Source organism: Molothrus ater, chromosome 11 (genome assembly GCF_012460135.2).
Source record: "Molothrus ater isolate BHLD 08-10-18 breed brown headed cowbird chromosome 11, BPBGC_Mater_1.1, whole genome shotgun sequence".
Lineage (NCBI taxonomy): Eukaryota > Metazoa > Chordata > Aves > Passeriformes > Icteridae > Molothrus > Molothrus ater.
Genome location: NC_050488.2, coordinates 17248700 through 17263577, shown reverse-complemented (window position 1 = coordinate 17263577; position 14878 = coordinate 17248700). Strand labels below are relative to the sequence as shown.

General features: G+C 41.5%; 1 protein-coding gene across 5 annotated transcripts in view; it reads left to right on the top strand.

Annotated features, from left to right (window-relative positions):
* The window catches only part of FOXP1 (forkhead box P1), a 375365-nt gene that overhangs the window by 158963 nt on the left and 201524 nt on the right, over nt 1–14878 (top strand). Inside the window, exon 1 of one of the 5 annotated variants that reach the window (XM_054516004.1) lies at nt 10876–10893. The exons of the other annotated variants lie outside the window; for them this stretch is intronic. The gene's annotated coding sequence lies outside the window, so the exon portion shown is untranslated. Of the gene's footprint in view, nt 1–10875; nt 10894–14878 lie in introns of those variants that run through there. 5 annotated transcript variants of the gene reach the window in all.

Here is a 14878-nt window from a genome sequence, read left to right as displayed (position 1 = left end):
TTTCATAAAAAAAACCCATAATGAATGATATGTGGTCCAAGAAACTGGATGTCACATTTAAACTGGGCAAGAATTGAAACCGCTGAGATAATAAACCATGAGAATAGGAGATAGTAATGGAAATAGTGATAGAGTCCTAATTAGAGCAGTGCCACTGAAACAGGGAAGGTTAAGGGTTTGGTTGATTGAGTTTGAGCTCAATTGCTTGATAGCTTAATTTCAGGTGAAATCCCATCTCCTGAGTTAGCGGTTAAGCCGCTCAGAGCAGTTGCAGAGCAGGACTCTACTCCTTGAGGAGCAGCCGCGTGGCTCCGGGCGTCCCAGCCCTGCGCACGAGCCTGGCCTCGGGCATGCGGGCTGGGAGCAGCTCAGAGCTGGCAAAATAGATTTTTATTCTGCGTGGTTTGTTTGCTTTCTTTTTTTTTTTCTTTTCTTTTTCTTTTTCTTTTTTCTTTCCCTGTGAGCTCCAAGGAGCTCTGAACAGAAGCAGAAATAACAGAAGAGATACAGCAAGGGTCTTTGATGGTTAAACCTTCAGAATTAAGATGTTTACATTCTCCTTTATTTAGCACTGTTAGGCATAATGCCTAATTATATGCCAGTTTTTCCTCACAGTAAGAATTAGAAATGTTTGATTTGGGGAGAAGGGAGAGGAAATGTATTTTTACAGAATTATGGGCAATCGTGTTAGTTTTCCAGGAGCAGTCATTTGTTTAAATGTAGTAAAAGCATTTTCAATAATCAAACAGCATTCAGTGGGCATTGTAAATCAGGGATAGCTTGCATGCTGAAAATTTGAAAAGTACAAAACATGCTACTAAAATTGTGCATTATTGATAACAAAAGGCATGTGTAGACTTTTAGATAGCAAAGATAGAATCCTTTAGAAAACCTTTAACAGCAAAAAAAAAAAACACAAAGGACTTAGCAAAGTTGCACTTAGTTTAAAATTTCAAATCTTAATGCTTGTCAGAGTTAAATGCTGATTAAATATTGATAATAAACCAGAAGCTGCCTGCTGAAACTCAGAGCTGAATGAGATGATCAACAGATAAATCTGTGGCTTTGAGCTATAACTTTCTTATATAGGTATATTTTCTCCTCCCTTCCCTTCAAGCCAGGAGAAAGGTCAGAAGGACTTTTTCTCCTAAGCTCAATACAAAAATTGGTTTGTGTAGTTGGTCTATGTGGAAAAAAAAAAAGTGGACCAAAAAATTACTTTTTTCCAACTTTGTTTTATCAGGAAGAGAAATGGTTCTCAAACCAGGTTGTCAAGTCAGTGTGCCATGTCTTTGCTGGCCATTGCAGGCAAAAGTCAAAACCCTGAAACAAACTCTTTCAGACACATTTCTGCTTATGAAAGGCTCAGCAGTGTGTGCAGTTTCTCCCCAGCACTCTTCCTTGCTGGTGACTTCCAGAAGTTATGCTGGTGATGTCCTTAGTCCTGTTTTATGTACTGGCTTGGATGGCAGATGTGTTTGCACATCAGGCAGTGGGAAGTTGATGGGATGATGTTTTCCTTAGTGAATTTGGCACCTTGACTCTTCCTGCTTTTGACCTAAACGTCGTAAAGCATATTAGGGAGCAGAACCAGCTCCTGTCCCTAGAACGTGTGGTGTGCAGCCACTTCTGAATATGGTTCCTGAATATGGACTGGGCTTCAGTCACAACGAGTCCTGTGACAGAGCAGACAACCTGGTTCTTGAGCATTTTCTCCAGTGTTTTCTCTGCAGTGTGCCCAAATTACATAGAGCTGTACTGGAAGCATTTTGCATGAGTGCTTGTGTCACCCTCAGCAGGAAAGATAAACCTCATTGATGCCTGCTGCTCCCTTGCTGCTGGGTGGTAGTCCTATAGCTGGAGTGATCAGTGTCTGTCAGGCCTTATCTAAGATTGGATTTATTTACTTTTGGATGATTGGGAGAAGTTGTAATATCTTAATTCTTAAGAACTTTGAGTTACTGGAGGGTCCTTTTCTTAAGGTTCAAAGATATAGTGTGGTGCAAAGTGTTTCTGTATTTATTGGTAACAGAAACTACAACATTGCCTGCATGTTTTGGGGTAAACCCTAAAAGGTCTGTGTGGGGGTCATTGGAAACACAAAGTGTTTGAAGACTTTGCCTATTTGAATGAAAAGTTCAGTCCAGACATGTGTGAAGCTGTAACTTTTCTGAAGCAATCGGGTCAAGAAGATGTAGAAAATAGATTAAGACATTTTGGGATAATTTAAGAAGTATCTGAGCAAATCTCATTAACATGGCCCACTAGCTTGCTGTATTGAAGACTTCAAAGATCTGTCAGAGGAGTTCTTTCTGTGCTATTGTCTGCCAGCATTAGCAATCTCGAGAGAACATGTTTCTTTTGTTTTCTTTTGGCCCATTTAGCTTTTCTTCTTTTTTTTTTCTTCTTCTTAATATTCCTTAATATCTTATAAATCTTCAAGTGGGTTGATAGGAAAATATGTTTCTCTGCTTTAAGAACGTCAGTAGCAGGTTTTGATCCTCTTATCTGATGCTTTTGGACCAAATCTTTCTGGTCTTCATGAAGACTGCTAAAGTGAGCAAGACTTGGCCAGTATTTTGCATAATCCCATGGGGTTTCTCCTGCTAGCACCATCACCCATTCTGAATCCCTGAAGAACGTGGAGCACAAGGTTCAGAGATTCATGCAAACCTCCAGATTAGCCTCGTCTGCACCCAGAGGTCAGACAGGTGCAGGTATTGAAACAAATGCATATATTGAAAATGGCCCAACACATAAAGGTTGTGACTGCAAATTAAGCGGCCAAAAAGGATGCACTGATGTTTGCCAGTACAGGTGCACCAAGGAAACAGCTCATAATATACCATGTAATGCAGACTGTGCAATTTCTGGCCTGGTTCTTCAAAATCAAGCTGGATGATATGTCAGGATATGCTGCATTTTATCATAGCTTGGCCAAGGAAAGAAATGGGAATGGCAAAGGCAGGAACAGCATTGATACGTTATTCCAGAACCAGAGCATGACTTCCAGCTCAGATAGCCTGAACTCATGCTTGGTCTCAAACATAGAATGTGATGGAAAATACCCAGTTTCAAGGTTTCCTTCTGGAGCAGGCAGTGAACCCTGAATTCAGAGCTGTGCTAACACTTTTTACAAGTCGTCCTGCTCTGCCAGTGGATACAGTGATGTTTTTCACTTCCTTGTAATAGGCTTGGTGGGCTTCCAAACACACCAGGGCTGTCTGCTGGGGTGTCATGGCCGTGCCTGTGTCTCAGCACAAAGGGCAAGAGCTCCTTGCAGGCTTGGAACCTGCCTTTGGAACACTCACGTTGCAGACAGTGCACATTCCTGTGTTATAAAATCTAGAGATGTGAGAAAATGACTCCAGAAATAGATTCTTGTTGCATATTTTATTTGGTCATCTGTAAGGTCACTGCCTGTTGCCTGCTCCTGCACCAGAAGTATATCTTCCATGCTGTTTAAATTATTGTTGTTCAACAACAGCAGCCGTGTTTTACAAGTGTTACAAGACCAGTGATGTCAGTGGGCATTATGGGAGGCCACCCTTTTTATCTGGTAGCTCATCCTAGAGCTAAGGCATTAAAAAAAAAAGTTGAAAAAAGTAAAAAAAGTTATTTTTTGTTCCTGATTGCCTGCCCGTATTTCTCATTGCGACATATGAAAGCATTTTTCACTCAGATAATGGCAGGAACTTCAGACACCACCTCTGAGATGTTTAATTGTTCAGTGTTTCTCCCAGTGCAATCTGTGAATTTTAATTTGTGCCTCTCCCACCTCTGCTGGCCCTATACTTTTCAGTGTGTTTTGCGTAATATTGCTTAATTGCTCAAACGGGTCCTTTCTGACTCTGAGCTCACTGTTTATTTTTTTAGTAGGGTAGCACAAACATTTGGACATTTGTAACTAAGACTCTGACGTCATTTCCATTGCAAACCATTAATATCCGAGTTTATAATATTGCTTTGCAAAATAGATTTTTGTTGAAATATGATGATCTGTTAGGGTGTTTCTAAGGGTAAAATTGTTATCCCTGCTTTAAAAAAAAAAGGATAATTTGGCATCTTTTGAATAATAGGTCTACTTCCTTCTCCCGTCATACCCTTCTTGTTAGTTTTGATAGTCCTTGTATTTATCTTTATTAGTTGTAATACAAGTGTTCCACCTTATCCTCTGACTTATTAAGGGTTAGTGGATCCCAGCACTGGAAGGAAATGTCTGTGGAAGGGCACAGCATTTCCTGCTCCTGGGGCACTTCCACCAATGGAGCAAGGCCACAGAGTTGTGACATTAGTAATTGTCTGTAAAGATCTTAGAAATAGAAAGTGCTGCATTTAAAAGCCAACAACAGCATAAATCAATAATATGGGCAATGAGAGCATTTCCTTTTTTTGGGGGGTGGGGGACTTTTTAACCCTTTCTTTATGGTTTGTGTTTGTTTAATTGCTGTCATCCTTACCCACTGAAATTTTATTTGGAAAATTTTGCTTCTAAAGATTTAGTCAATGCAAATTGAACATTATTAAAAATGTTGTTATTGAAAAGGAACAGAAAAATTATCTCTGAAACAGTGCAAATTCATTTGCATCTTTGTTCCTCTTTAAGACCAAATATCCAGGAAGAAAAATGTGGTTTTATTGTTTGTTTCCTTTTTTTTTTTTAAGGAGGGAAAGATGATTGCTTTTGCTGTTGCTTGCTTAGAGAGTCCAAAGCTTTGAGCTCAGTTTTGGAGAACGTAGAATAAGCCCACAGGAGGTCTTGTAAAAGTTGTAAGAAATTGTAAGCATGTCTGCTGAGTCAATTATATGAGACAAATTGCCAGGGTAAGGCTGAAAGGTTCCAAACTTGCTATTTACTCTCTGCTATCTTTAAACCAATTTATTTCTGCCTTTGATTTCACAGCAGATAAATATATGTTTTGTGAGGGAAAAAAAGAGTTACTAATTAGACAAAATATTAGTTAAAATTGAAAGAATTACCTGGATTTTTATTCATGTAATTAAAAGGAGAGTCTGGCCTGTTCTTCTTTAGAATGGTGAATATCTGAAAGACAATAGTTTAAAATGCAGATTGGCTTTTTTAAGTTTCTCCTCAATGAGACTCAAGTGCACAAGGCAGTTCTTTTTAAAGACAATTTGAATTTTACTAATAAAGTTATTAATTTTTTTAAAATTACACATCTTGCATCTCTGAGGCCATTCACGATTCTTTCCAGTTTCAGAAAATTGAGAGAAGATAAGTGCAAACCCAACATGTGGATGGTGTAAATCCCATGTGTATAGTGTGTGCATGGTAAATCTCCCCAAAATTCGTGTCCTGTGTTCATGATCTGCAGGCCAGCTGCAGCAGTGCTGCTCCATAAGCTGCCATGGTTAACTCACCTTGAAATACATCCAGATCAGCCACTGGATTTTCTAGATACTTGATAAGGTGAAAAAGTCCAGTAAAGTCCTTTTCCTCCTTTCCCAGCACAGTTAGGATGGAAAGCTCAGAGAGGAGCTGGGTAATAATTTGGTTTATTAGGCCTGGCTGTGTTTGAAGCTGATGCTGAAGCCCCTGCACTGGTTCCTGGGTGGGCAGGGCTGTGCTGCGGTGCTGTGCTGCATCCCCCACATCCCAGTGTCACTTGTACTCCATCACTTGAGGAACCTGTCTTTGAAGTTGCCCTGCCAGAAGCTGCCAGCTGCCCTCTTAGCAAGAGAGTAGGGCTGCACCAGCTGCGTGATGAGGTGGCAGGTATCTGCAGTCTCCTGCTGCTGCCATGCCTGGGGCACAGCTGGCCAGGTGTGAAGTTCCCCGAGAACAGGTGAGACTGTTGCCACCTGCAGAGAGGACTGGCCCCCAAAAGAAGGAGCATGGAGTTAGGGGTGAAGCACAGCAGTGGTGGGAGGAGGTTGTGTGGGAACCTGTGATGTGTAGGAGAAAACATCAGTGGGACTGTATGTTCTTCCCCCAGGAGGAGGGGAGGAAAAAGGTCCCAACAAGCTTGGTGGACATTTGAGGGGACTTCTTTAAAAGCAGCTCTAAAGAGACTCGTCCTCTGACATTGACATCCTGTCTGGTCACCGCCCATGAAGAGTGATCCGAGGCATCATCTGGGCAAGACCTTAGAGTATCTCTGCAGGAGAACTAGAGTTTATCATGGTTTTATATTGGGTTTCCCTCAGCGTGTAACTGGATGCATTAACAGTGACATGATCCCGGTGTGACCTGGACTTTAATGGGTTTGAACTTGGAACTGTTCAAACATTAAGAAAAAGCCCTCACTCCCTGCATGTATTCAGCAGCTGCTTTTTATATGCAGAACCCAGAGCTGCAAAGGTTCACCGGTGGTGCATTTTCAACTTTCAGATGAAAAGGACTAAATAACTGCCAAAAAAAATGGGCTATTTCTCTCCTGATGCAGATGTGTGACTGCCAGGACATGCACACATCAAAAGGATAACGTGCCTGTGAGCAGTTAAAAACCTACTGCTTTGTTTTGTTTTGCTTCAGGCAAACAAAATGTCAAGGCCTTCAGTCTTGGGAGAGGGTTTTCACTGTTGATGTGTCCTTTGCACAGAGCTTGAGCCCAGAAGACAGGATTTGGGGTTCGTTTCCTACCCCTGCAGCTGACTCACTCCATGGCATGGGGACTGTTTGTTCTGGACAAAGCTTTCTTGGGGTTTTTTTTTTTGACTTTGCATGCTGCCAGCTGTGCATGATGTACCATCCAGAATATGCTCTTTATCCTATGTCAGACCTTAACTGTGGCAACAAGGCGGTGATTTGATTTTCCTGTCTGCAATGAGAGCCAGATTTTCCCCTTGCCTGCCCTCCAGAGGGACATTGCAGGTTAGATTATCTGGCTGCTGTGTGCTCAGGCAACTCAGAAAGGTAAAAATTGTTCCTTTTAAAAAAGAAAAAAACAAACCCAAAGCAAAAAGACTCCCCAAAACCCAACAACAAATCAAACAAACCCTACAAAGCCTATTTTTTTTTGCAGTTTTGGAAAGGTGCTCCATTCCTCTCCTGCTCAGCCACACACCTAACATGGCTTTTTTTACCAAGTTTCTGCTTGAAAGAAATTCCATTTACAGAGTTATCAGCTACCTGTAAACAGATAGGCATAAGGGAAGGCCTCATCCCAGCTTGGGCTGGTGTGTCACATGGAGCTCTGCAGGAATGATGGAGAAGTTAGTCACCTGCCAGCAGAGTCATTCCCATGGAATGATGATAGAGTGACCCGGAGTAAAGATGTCTCTTTGGAGAGCTGTTGACAGATTTACTGACCACCAGGTCAGACTACATTGCCCTTTCTTTTTGGTATTATGAATTACTATGCATCGAGTTTACTTAAATTGTTAGCAAGTTGTGTTGCACCATGTCCCTGTGGTGTCACCAAAGTCACCCTGCCTCACCCCTTCTCCCTCCTCGCCAGCTCTGTTCCAGGAAATCCATCTCCTGCTCTTCCATAGAGTCATAACAACGTTGTTTCCTACACAATACCTCTCTTTAGGGATGTAAATCCTTGGTCTACAGACCCTTGATTCAGTTTTTTCCTCAAAACATTAATGAGCTTTTTAGTTTTTTTGGGAAAAAAATAATTGCCATTGATGATGACATGGTATAAAAATGTAGCAGCTAAAGCATATGTTCTGTTGGTTTGCCTTGTCTTATAGGAACATCATTTTTGCACATCACTATTAACAATGCAAACACCCTGAAATGCTAATAGCACTAGTAAGCTTTTAATTCCATGGAATTTATTGCTTGCTGTATTTCCATGAATTTATAACGCTTTGATTCTTAAGAGCCCCATTTAATCAGTTTTGCCTGGCACAGAACATAATAAACAACTTGCTGGTGCTAAAGTGCCACATGGGGGAGGCTGCTAACAAGAAAGTTAAATGCTTCTGCCACTAGCAGTTTCTTCGCTGTATTTTTCATGAGCTGTTACTACCAGTAATGTACTTTGCTGGCTTTAGAGCAGTGGTTAAACACAGTGACAAACCAAGGAGTGCTCCAGTGCTGTAAACACCCAAAGCAATGCCATTTTTGTTCAGAGCTACAGTTTAAACCAGTGGCATTTTATGGTGATCGGGGATTTTTTTTTTTTCCAAAGGTCTCACTTTTCTTAACAATGTGGGGCTTTTAGGAATAACTAGTGAGTGGTATTGATCAAGAAAAATAGTGTAGGGAGAGAAAAAAGAACTGAAATACCTTAAAAACAATTCTTGTTTGTTTATGCTGTTTGACCATCGAAGTACAAAAAGACTGTCTTAGTAGAAAAATACCAGATTATCAAGTGCTTTAAAACAGAAAATGTCATTTGAGTCTCAAAACTGCACCAACTTTGTATAATTACCCTTTTAATTATCCCCAGTGGCCCATGAAATTTGTAAAATAGAGCATTGAGAGTTTGATTTACTTACATGTTGCACTTTAGTGTTATGCTCTTAATGAATATTGTTTAGTACTAATGTCAAGCAGAGATTGCTGAGTGCTATAGAGAGGTGCATGCTGCAGAGCTGGGTATTCAGCAGGGAATTGTGGAAACTCCACCTTAAATGAAGAGTATCTATGTATCTAAAGCAATATGCTATAATTTTTATTGCCTGAATGGAAATGATATTGATTTTATCCTTTGCATGCAAAGTAGTTTACTATATTTTCTTTATTTAATCATGCCAGAGAATGAACCATTTTTAGGGCCATTATTTGCTTTTGTGTCAGCATCTTCCTTGTTATGGAGAATAGTTACATCCTTCCTCTAAAGGACCAGAACTTGGAAGCAAGCTCTTTAATTTGCCCTTAGGACCTAACTGGTTTAGCCTCTGGTAATGGAAATAACAGTAATCAATATTTGATGTGGGGTTTCTGTGGGGTATCCAAATATCATTTATTGCCAAGAAATTGCTGGAATAAGCTTGTGGGAAATGTAATCCACAGTGTGGTCTGAAAACCCAGCTAAATTAAACAGGCATCTTCAAAGGTGAATGGAAACATCAGTGAGCAGTAAGAGTAAAAAGAAAGAGAGCAGAGTCTGAAGGGTTAGATAATAAGATATAATAGCTGGTGACCTCTAAATTATTGGTACAAATCTGAGCGAGGTGGAGACTCAGCAGAAAGTATTTGCATTTGAAAATGGTCATAAAATGCTTTCAAGTGATGTTCTGATCCTCAGGATCTATCTGCTGTCGAGTTGGGGCAATCGGATACTGTGGGTGAATGGCTCTTGCAAGGATGAGCTGCCTTCCTCTTGCCTCACTTTCTTCTTTCCCCTTTTGAATTTAGCAAGTTTTAAGAGCACTGTCAAGTGCTGGTATGGGAGACTGGACCATTGCTACCTTGGCATCTCTAAGAAAGTACATGACCAGATACCTCCAGAGAAAGGGCAAAGTCTGAGGTTTTATTTTTTCTTCACAAATTTAGTTCGTGTTTGCCTACATTTACTTCTGTGACAGTGTTGGTACTCATCTATCTATGAGCTGGTTTCGTTATTCTGCTGAGCTCACAAGACTGCAGCATGGCATCACATTTCACTGATTGGTTTTTACTGAGTAAAATCTCAGCTCTTAATTTGTTTTTCCAATTTGCGAATATTCCTGTACATTTGTCATTTATGTTGTTGATACATAAATACTGTAGTTTGAGGAAAGAAACAACAGAAGACCAAGGATTTTGCAACTTTCTCATAGTTCAGAGAAAATTTGAGCTTAAATTCCAGGCTTTAACTGAGCAACAAAAGTCTGTTTACATGCCAAGGACCAATATTTTAGAATATAATTTTTTCTTAAAGTAAAAGAGTGAAGTATTTGGTGCACAGCTGAAATTTGAGAAGGCAAATTCATGTTAATTGTTTATGGATGCAAATTCCAGGGAACTGATTTTTAGAATTGTGAAATTTGAATTTATTTATATTTGAAAATATCTTGTTTAAAAGAAGCTGAAGGGAGCAAACTATGAAGAGGCTAATTAAGCATTTCTGTACGATGCTGAGCACAGTGGGGCTCCTTTTTTGTTTGTCCTGAGGCCCCACAATAATAAACAAAACAACTGCTAATAATTGGAAGCCTTGGTTTGAAGCCGTGCTGACTGCAGGACACAGGCAGTGTCAGTTTTCAGTGAGTGCATCAAGGCTGACCTTGAACTCGTGTGTGCTGATAAGAGCAGTGCAATAACCCAGTCATACCCAGAGCTGGTCATATGCTCAGCACTGCTGGTTGGCTTTGGTGTTTCTTTTTCCCTTCTCTCGTGCCCTTCTTTGGCCAAAGGTTGGATGCTCCAGGTTCTCCTGATGCAGAGAGTCACCTCAGTAGCAGCAGTACCACAGATCACTGACGTGCTCCTTGTGCCAGGAAAGCTGTGTCCAGGGAGCATGAGAAGATAAATTTGCGTAACAGAAGTGGTTCTTTTGGCTCTGTTTGATTCTGTGTGCTATGTTCACTGTCTCCTCTACCACTGTGCATGGGTGCATCACTCCCTTCTGCTCGTACAGCTTTTTAAGTGTGTGTGGTATCACATCACACTCTGGCCTTAATATTCCAGGAGATGGTAGAAGACAGTGTATTTGTCTGGTTTTTCCTATTGAAAGGGTTGGAAGTTTGCCTGCAAGCCAAATTGCATGGCAGGAGATTACAAAACGTTTAGTTTCCAAATCTGATTTTCTCCCTTGTGAATTTTTCTTGCTTGCTCAAAGGCAAGATTCATCTTGACCAGCCCAGACTGAGGTGGAGCTCATAACCACGCTGGAAAGAGTCCTGTGGCTTGGAAGAGCAGCTGGTTGGAAGGAGAACAGTTTTTCAGGAGCAGTCAGGACGCTTACAGTTCTCACCCCATCTCTCTTCATACTCACGAGCGTTGGTGGGATGTGGTGACAGCATGGACTTGTCACTGGCTGTTTAATGAAGGTAATAATTAGTCATGATGCTGCCCCACCACAACGGATGGTTGCAAGTTGCCGTTGCAAATCTTGCATCCAAGAGATCACCTCTGTATTTAATTTTGTGTTGAAGCATCAAAATTCAGGCAAGAGCTTATGGCACTTCCGGAGCCACTGAACTGCTCTTGTAATGGTTCTAAAAACAAAATTAAAAATCCAAGGAAAAGTAGATAAAGGCTGAACCCCAGTATATTTAACTCAGTGTTGTGCTTCTGCAGTAGTCTGGCAGCGGAGATACAGGCTGAAATGTAAACTCTCACCTGAGAAGTAATGAAGAATAAGGGAAATCTCTGAAAGGGCGTTGTACTGCAGTCTAAACTTGGAAGCATGAAGTGGAAGGTTAAGAAGAACACAACTCTCTGAACCTTATGGTTAGACTCACATTTGGCCATGCAGCTGAGGAGGGGCAAAGGGAGCCAAGCCAAAACCATCACAGAGAGCCCAGATCACTGTAGGCATTCTTGTTTTCAAAGTTGGTAGGAAATGGTTTTCTTAGAAAAAAATTGAACTGGTGTTCTTTTTTTTCTTACTTTAGGAGCCAGTTTTCTGATCTCCAGTTCATATTATGAACTTGTACTGGCCTCAAATTTTGGGTCTCCATTTCACTATTTTTCATGAGCTGTAGTTTGTACATTTGTTGGCACATTGTATGTTTTTGCAATCCTGCACGCCTCTTGCTTGTAAGTGAAGAAAGGAATAAGGAAGAAAACTGTGTTATGTTGAAATACTCTTTAGATCCCTTCGCATCTGCTTTTGCATATTCTTGACCGATCTTCCTTTGTTTTAGGTGTCTGTAGCACTTTTCTCACACTTTGTACAACCATTAGCAATAACAGGTTAACAGGAGTGTACCAAGGAGAGCATACTCCAGAGTGTATCACCTAATTTCCCCTCTGAAGTGGAAGGAAGTTGTCCAATTGGCCATGTGCTGTGATTTACCATCATTAGAACTAGTTTTTGCCTCCTTGTGGGGGGGTTAATCTGTTCTGGGGAGCCTACAATGAATCACACTGGACTCTCTATGTCATATGCCACAGATAGGTAGGTGTCACCTTTAAAAGTGCCAGTAACATTCTGAGGCACCTTTTCCAGCCAAGAGCAAGAGGTGCACGAGATAAAAGAACCATTTGCCCCTGCAAGAATTGTGCATTCACATGATTAGTGAGGCGTGGTATTAAATTATTTGAGCTTTGTGCATAAATATATACTGAGAGAAGCTCTGTAGCTGGGGACTTTGGCTATAGTTTTCTTTTTCATGGGCCAAATGCTCTGCTGCAGGTAGGGCTAAGAGCATTTTGGTGGAGCAGCTGAAGAGCTGGTCCTCCTTGCGTGCGTGTTGCTCTGTCCCACACCCAAAGAAATGCCTCCTCATGTTTTATGGGTGGACTTTGCAGCTTGATTGGAAATAGAAACACAGTAAACAGCAACTGCGTCTCAGAAATATCCCCAGCAACACAAACTGTCACTATTTCAGCTTCTCTCCAAGGCTGCTTCTTAGGGGGCTGATCTGCAGCTATATAAAAGCACGGTAACATAAGCTGCAGCACCAGCCCTGGAAAATCTTGTAGTACAGCTAACAAATATCTGCAAAACCTTGTTTGTATGTATGTGCGCTTACGTTTAAGATGCAAACTTGTATCTGAGTGTGTTCGGCTCCCCGCAGTATATAGCTGCAAAGCTATTTTGAACATCTTGGAAAAGATGGGTTTGTAGTCCTATTTTCTTTTTTTACTGTGTTTTTCTCCCCCTGATGATGTTTATTAACATCCTCCCTGATGTCCAGCTACAAGGGACGGGCGCATAAAAGTTTACATGAAAATACATTTCTCTGTAAGTGCTCTCTCCCTGCAATTCTTTTACAGCTTTAACCAAAACCAGTTTTATCCTGTTTCATCCTTTACCCCTCAGAGCTGATAGAGAGGAGGGATATTTCACTTTCATCTACAATTCACCTTGTCCTTTCCATTTCTCACTTTGGTTTGCTTGTTGATTTGAAGTAGCGGGTGTGACCAGCCATCAAAGAGCCCTGTTGGGAGCCCGCTGCCGGGGAGAGCGCCCTGGCTCACCCTGGGGATAGCAGGAGGCACAGCCCTTTTCATCCCAGCTTTTTCCGTTTGAGCACACCAAAAGTCTCCTTGCTGACCGCTAGTGACTCGAAGCACTGGAACAGGAGCTTGCAGTCTAGGCCAGTGATTATCTCTTCTGCTTCACTCCCTGGGCTGGGACCTGTGGCCGGGGTCTCCGGACGCGGTTCAGTGCATTTGGGGATGTGCTGGACGTGAAGGATTTGCCTGTTTGCTAAAAGAGCTGCCGGTGCCTCGGGCAGCTGGCACCTCTTTGGGCCAGTTGTTCTGCTCAGAGAAGAGCACAAAGAGGGCAGAGGGGAATATGGAGGGAATCTCGTTAGACTGAGCCAAGGAAGATGGAAGGGCTGAGCTCCAAGGCTGACTCTGTGTCCCTGGGGCCAAGAGACGAGTGTGTGGGACAGTAGTGCACCTCCACCTACTTACTCCCACCCCTTTTCCTTAAGGAGTTTATGATTCTCTGTGAGTCTGGAGACACACCTGCCAGCCAGCCACCTACAAAGGCTTTGTTGGGGACAGGACTTTGGTCTGGAGTTTATGTTCTTGTGAAAGTGCAAGGTAACGAGGTGCTGTAATAATTATTTCAAAGCAGTTTTAGAGAAAAACTATGCTAATTGGTTTAGTTTTACTGCACAGCCACCTCCTGACCTTCCTTATTTTTTCTCCTTTAGCTCTGTCCCCTGCTAGAGCTGGAGTATGTAGGGCAGACCTGCACATCCTTAACTGAGGCAGTGAAAACTTACGGACACTGAGATTCCAAGAACAATAGGTGGGTTTGGGGCAAAGTCCTTGTTCTTTGTAGCAGATTCTGCTGGTTGGGTTAAATTTGGTTTGACAGGGAATATCTTGATCACCATTTCTAAGGACGTCTGTCCTGCCTCTAAATACAAATATACCAAACAGCAGTAAAAACAGGCCTTACCCGGTGTTATTTGTCTGGTACCTTTCCTTGATGGAGTTCTCCCCTCTGCAATACAAACAGTACCTTTGGATGTCTTAGATTCAATATGAGATGTTTTCAAAAATCAGTTTGATATCATGTCCTCTAGTAGCCAAACTCTATTAAAAACCAGTTTGAATGTAGCTATGTGTAAATAGAGCTGAAAGAGTCTTTCCTACCTCTTTTACTTAATCTAGTAATGTCTGTAGGCTGGAGCTCCAGCAGGTTTTTGGGTAGTTTGAGAAGAAAAATGTGGGAGTTGTGCTAAGCCACCTGAGAAGGAATTGCAGCCAGTAAAGCCAACAGCCACATTTAACCTCTGGTACGTCACCATAACACACATTCTAAGAGTGATAGCGATTATTTCTGGTACCCTAAGCAGGGAATGTGTACTGTCAGCTGTTGTGGAAACAAATCAAAGACAGTCCTTTTCCTAACCAAAAGGAAATATTTTTTTCTGCGTAATTTCTACTTAAAAGGGAAATTATTTTGAAGAACTGTAATTTTTTTTCTATCATTACATTTTATTTCCCTTCACCCACCTTTCCCAGAATCTTCTGTGTAGCTAAGTCCAGTAAAATAACGGCAGCTGCAAAGCTAAGAGTAAGGCCAGGAATAGGTTCCAAGTGCATATTTACAGCTGCCCTTCTCAAAGCATCCTGTTTTCTTCTACATTGAGTCTGTTCTCCATGAATCAGACCTTTTGGAGATAGAGGGACCTCTCTTAGGTGTCTGTGTTGGAGAAGGTTTTTGTGTTTGTGAGGATGGGTGTGTGTCTGTACACAACTGGCCATGAAAGGTTTCACTTCTGTGATTCTTCTTATTATTGTTTTGTCTTTCCTGATTATTTTGTACTACTCCTCTCCAGTGATTTCTTTCTAAAAAGCTTCTGTTGTGAGCCATTAATGTCAATGGGCTTAGCCACTACT